This window comes from Bison bison, unplaced genomic scaffold (genome assembly GCF_000754665.1).
Source record: "Bison bison bison isolate TAMUID 2011002044 unplaced genomic scaffold, Bison_UMD1.0 scf7180017864538, whole genome shotgun sequence".
NCBI lineage: Eukaryota > Metazoa > Chordata > Mammalia > Artiodactyla > Bovidae > Bison > Bison bison.
The window spans coordinates 2,652,030-2,658,351 of record NW_011495086.1 but is presented as its reverse complement, the minus strand read 5'-3'; positions in this window follow the sequence as shown (position 1 = coordinate 2,658,351).

Below are 6,322 nucleotides of genomic sequence, written 5' to 3'. Positions count from 1 at the left end.
TGCAGAAGACCTTGGTTCAGTCCCTGGGTTGGGAAGATCCCTTGGAGAAGGGAAAGGCTACCACTCCAGTGTTCTGGTCTGGAGAATTCCATGGACTGTATAGTCCATGGGGTCGCAAAGAGTCGAACTCTACTGAGCGACTTTCACTTTCGCTTTTCTGTGTTCTTAACAACTATGCCATGTTACCTCTAACTGTAACACAATTTGTTAAATGCAATATTGACAAACTTTGAAACGTATTTTATGCCCTCAAAAAATGTAGAGTCTTGTCACACCTGTTGTAGCAAAGTGCTTATGCAGAAAAGGTGACCTTTGCTCCAACCCCTAGAGGATGGATAAAGTAGGGGCAAGGTGAAAGTGTTACTGTCTCAGTAGAGTCTGACTTTTTGTGACCCCATGGACTGTAGCCTGCCAGACTCCTCAGTTCATTGAATTCTCCAAACAAGAATACTGGAGTGGGTTGTCATTTCCTTCTCCAGGAGGTCTTCCTGACCCAGGGATTGAACCTGGGTCTCCCACATTGCAGGCAGATTTTTTACTATCTGAGCCACCAGGGAAGCAGGGAAAGAAAGAAATGAACGCTATCCTAGGGCTGAGGGAGAGAGAGTAGATATAGTGGTTCTGTCAACTAAATCAATGTATCATGATACAGCTCACAAAATAAGGACAACTTAAAAGTACTCCAGTTAGCCAAGCTTTCTTAAAATGCAAAATTCCAGGTACATTCTCAATATTTTACAGTTAAGATCCTTACCACCCTCATATAGAGGCTTTGCTTTCTCTAAGGATGCCTGTTTACATTTTTGATGACCATATCATGCAGTTGATTTCTACTGAAATTATCACCAGTAGAAATATCTTAAGTCTTACTCACAAGTCAAAGAATTGTCTCCATGACCATATTTTTAAGAGACCCCTACATCTGGATCCATATTTGTATTTCTTCTTTGTTAGATTTGAGATAGCATTTAAGTTTTTCAAGACCAATTCTTGATCCAAATGCACTAGCTTCAGGTATAAAATTTCTATGGCTGATGACAGTGTTCAGCCCATTGATAAAAGCCACTATCCTGTTTACAGGTAGAGTTCTGAGCTTACTACCAGATACTTTCCTCTCACACATTTCTAAATGTGTGAGAATGAGGCTTAGCCTGTTGCTACACCAAATAATTGTATTAAAATTCTTCATGTACATGGGAAAAAATGGAAGCAGTGAGAGATTTTATTTTCTTGGACTCCAAAAACACTGTGGATGGTGACTGAAGCTATGAAATTAAATGACACTTTCTCTTTGGAAGAAAATCTACGACAAAGCTAGACAGCATATTGAAGAGGAGACATTGCTTTGCTGACAGAGGTCCATATAGTCAAAGCTATGGTTTTTCCAGTAGTCATGTATGGATGTGAGAGTGGACCATAAAGAAGGCTGAACACTGAAGAATCAATACTTTCGAACTGTGCTGGAGAAGATTCTTGAGAGCCCCTTGGACAGCAAGGAGATCCAACCAGTCAACCCTAAAGGAAATCAGTCTGAATATTCATTGGAAGGACTGATGCTGAAGCTCCAATACTTTGTCTACCTGATGTGAAGAGCTGATTCATTGGACAAGATCCTGATGCTAGGCAAGATTGAGGGCAGGGGGAGAAAAGGGTGACAGAGGATGAGATGGTTGAATGGCATCACCAACTCAATGGACATGAGTTTGAGCAAGCTCCAGGAGATTGTGAAGGACAGGGAAGCCTAGTGTGCTGCAGTCCATGTGGTCACAAGGAGTCAGAAATGACATAGCAACTGAATGATAACCACAACTAAATTCTCCATGTGGGCTTTAACGAAATCCTGAGAGATGATGATGACATATAGACAGACCATGTCATGTGGCTTTCCCCAAGTTCCTGCCTAACATGTCTGTCATAGAAAGCAGTAGGTTATTTTGAAATGACTTTTATGTGAATGTGATACAGACTCAGGTGACCTAACTGTTTTCTTGCCTTACTAGTCCATTCATCTCTTTAATAAGTAACGTTATAACTTGGCCAGGTTTCACATTGGTTCAGTAATTTCAAATTTGGAGACTCCATGTTCAATCTGCTTTTGCGAGTTGGGAAAATATTTTCTTATCTCTTGTCTTACTGCACTATTTTATTTTTACCAAATTGTCCAAGTTTACTGACATTATTTCAGCTATTTTAAAAAATCCTGGCATATTCTTTGTGTGACCCTTATGAAAAAAAGTAACTACTTCAAGCTAGGGTCCACTAGTTAGTATATTTTCACTTATCTTTGAACCCAGTGTCCTTATTCTATCACTTATATAGCAACAAGTATCTATTTTATGGAACTCAGATGTACATACTATAGAAACTAAGGTGTTTTACTGTTCCCTTTGTCAGTTTTTAACACTGCCCATGAGATCAAATCAGTGTTAAAAACTGACAAAGGGAAAAGTAAAACACCTTAGTTTCTATAGTATATATGTCTGAGTTCCATAAAATAGATACTTGTTGCTATATAAGTGATAGAATAAGGACACTGGGTTTAAAGATAAGTGAAAATATACTAACTAGTGGACCCTAGCTTGAAGTAGTTACTTTTTTTCATAAGGGTTTTAACACTGCCCATGAGATCAAATTGGAGAAGGCAATGGCACCCCACTCCAGTACTCTTGCTTGGAAAATCCCATGGACGGAGGAGCTTGGTAGGCTGTGGTCCATGGGGTCGCTAAGAGTGAGACATGACTGAATGACTTCACTTTCACTTTTCACTTTCATGCATTGGAGAAGGAAATGGCAACCCACTCCAGTGTTCTTGCCTGGAGAATCCCAGGGACGGGGAAGCCTGATGGGCTGCCGTCATGGGGTCGCACAGAGTCAGACAGGACTGAAGGGACTTAGCAGCAGCAGCAGCATGGGATCAAATCACATTCATTATTTTGATAGTTACATGCACTGAGGAAAACTTTAAAAAGGTGTTTTTATTAATTTAAATATTATTTTGAGTAAGGAAGGCACTACTTTTTTAAAATTAATTACACATATAGTTAACTTTGAAATATTGTTGATCTCTTTTTAATTTTTTTGCATCAGTATTTCCCCAGTGCTTTGCGATTTATAATCTGAATGAATAAAGGTTAACTTTATTAGGTCATCTTAAAGTATATTTGTAGAGGTACTATTTTTTATCAATGTAAATTTTCTTTTTTCTTTAAAAAAAATAGGTAATGCACTATTAGTCACCTAAGCACATAAAATAAATAGCTGCAAAGGAAATCCTGTATTGCTTCATGTTTTACCAGCTGTTTTTCTTTACACAGAAATCTGATCACTTTCTCGTTATTATTGTAATTTCAATAATCATTTCAATTAAAATTCAATCATAGCACCATGTTTGTGTAGTCAATTGTCCTAAGCACTGAATTATAGCCAGGGATATTTATGCATTTCATTTACATTCCTTCTTTATTTATGTTTGAAAACTTCGCACAGCCTCCTGAATTTCCAGGGTAAAACTAAACATGATATGGCATCTAAGGAGACAGTTTCCTGAGTCTGACTCTCTGAGAACCACCACAGTTTAGCATTACAATTTTATCTTTTGAGTTTCTCTAGTCTGACTAGCATCAATCTCATGTTAGATGCTTCCCTGTCACTAGCGAAAGTGATTCTTATAACTCTCCCAAGGTAACATAAGTGGGGACGCGGGATCAGAAACGTCCATGCTTTCGGTTTCAGAGATTAACTCTGTAATAAATTCTGCTGACTGATGCATTGTCCAATTTCTTGAAGTTATCTTTGACATAAGGAGGAAATAAGCACCTGCCTACCACCTGGCTTTCCCCAAGCAGCATGTTCCACACAAGTTCATGTACTTTCTGCTTTTTAACCTGAAAACAGAAGAGACGCACTAAGTGGCTGATGGGCTGGCTTTTCTGGGCTAGAGAAAGTCAGTGCGGATTCAGAATAGCAAACTTCAGAAGCCATTTCAATCCCTTGTATGTTTCATCACTGGGTTTGTGGAGAGTCTGACTGAAGCCTTTAATCTGAGTGCTGTCTCATGGATATAAATCCTCCCTCGGGGAATGGGTTCTTTTCCTGGAAATATTTTGTATTTTTTGGTGAAGCTCACAGATCCTTCTCCATGTCTTCCCATTCAGGACCAAGTACCTGTTGGCTTCCATTATGACTGCTCACTCAATGTGCTCCTTATGATCTTATCCAGGGAAAACCACCAAGGAAGGCTAACAAAAACACATCAGTTTCAAGTGTGTCCCTAGGATGCTCAGTGCTGGTGTCTTAGGAAAAGCTTTTGTAGCAAACTGATAAACATTCTATTGTATTCAACTGAAGGTAGCTAAAGGCTTCCCAGATGGCTCAATGATAAAAAATCTTCAATGTAGAAGCTTCAGGAAATACAGGTTCAATCTCTGGGTCAGGAAGATCTCCTGGAGGAAGAAATTGCAACCTGCTCCAGTATTCTTGTCTGAAAAATCACATGGACAGAGGAGCCTGGCGAGCTACAGTCCATGGGGTTGTAAAGAGTTGGATATGACCAAGCACAGATGCAGCCAAATAAAAGAGTTAGGCTTCCCTAGAGAATGTCACATGGAATTTTTAAATTAAACTACATGACCCCACACAGACCAAAAGTTCATCTTTCTATCCTCTTTACCTTTCATAACTATTCCTTTCTTTGTCCTCCCCAGCCTTCATCAACACAGGAAGATTTGAAGTGGATCCTTTTCAATAACCACAAATGAATACAATTTTATATCTATGCCAGGGAAATCTCATTTAAATCAGAAACTGCATGAGAGAGAATATACAAAACATAATACAACTTTGGCTCATTATTTCTGATGCTATTGTTTCCCTACAACTTTTCCCTGAGAGTTTAGATTTTTGGAGTTTTTCAAATTCTAATTGACTCCTAACATCTTCCTTAGGCTCAACAATGCACTTAAATGTGCAATTTTTTCACAATTAGAGATAATCCAATCCAAGTGCTGCTTTCATGGTTTCTGTTGGTTTGTTTAATTGTACCCAAGCCCCAAAACAAATTAAATCCCTCCACATTCCACATCAGTCAAGCCAAATAAAGGTAGTCAAATATAACACTAGTTGATTCAAAACATCCTCTCTTCAAATTGCACACATTTTCTGACTTCCCTAGTGGTCCAATGGTTTGGACTCTGTGTCTCCACTGCAGGGGGCTCAGGTTCCATTCCTGGTCTGGGAACTAAGATCCCACATGCTGCATAGGGGTGCCAAAATGTAATAAATAAATAATAAAATAAAATTGCACAGATTTTATTTAATCTTTGCAGAGATCCTCTAAAGTGAGCATTTTTCTCCAGATTTTAAAGAGAAAGTGCTGTAGTCTCAGAGAATTGAAACAGCTTAGACAGATTCTGACATACCTAACAGTCTGAGACAGAATTTGAATCCACGTTTTCAGGCCTGTAGAGGGCCTGTTCCCTCTAACACATATCTGGCTTGGGAGCATTTATAGTATCAGCTAACCAGAGCAAGTAATGCTGTTCTCTTTGTGGCTGGAATGACTGAGGGTCTTGTGTAATTCTGAATGAATGTATCTGCCAAATGATCCCTCCATTTAGATAAACTCCTACACTTATTTACTACACGGCTTTGAATGGGGCTGCTTGATGTTCTTAATGAGTGAGTGTGGGTGACTTTGTGTTGGAAGAAAGGGCTGAAATAATTTCCCATCAGGCCTGAAATCCTTGTTATCAAAAGCTATGTACATTACAAATCATTTACATTTATTCTGGAGTAATGGGAGGTGAGAAGTTGTGTGTGTGTGTGTGTGTGTGTGTGTGTGTGTGTATGTGTTTCCTGGTACAAGCAAGGAGAGTAGGAAAGGGATTGCGGTTCCTATTCGTCTTCACAAATATACTGCTGACCTCCAAGGGAAAGCTCTCACTCATATAAACCCTCCACGCCTTGGGTAGTTTGGGGTAAGGCGTTAAAGGGCATCACTCAAGCTCAATTTCACGGCTACCACCGGACTAGGGATCACCGATGAATGAGCCAGCAGTTGAATGTTTAGCAAGCTGTGACGACTTTGCACGGAAATAGGAGAATTTATTACCAGCCTGCCACGTCCGTGCCTGCCCTGCCCGCTTTTCCTCTCGTTCCCTCCCAATGTCTACTCCCACTCCATCTGACAGTCAAACCCCTTCTGGTCCCGCACTTCCCCTCCCCCGCGGAGAACTGAGGGTCTAAACTGTCACGGAGTCCTGGCCGTCATTTTTCAAGAGCAGTGGAACTGAAGCTGATGCCGCCGGTCCAGGATATTTAAAAA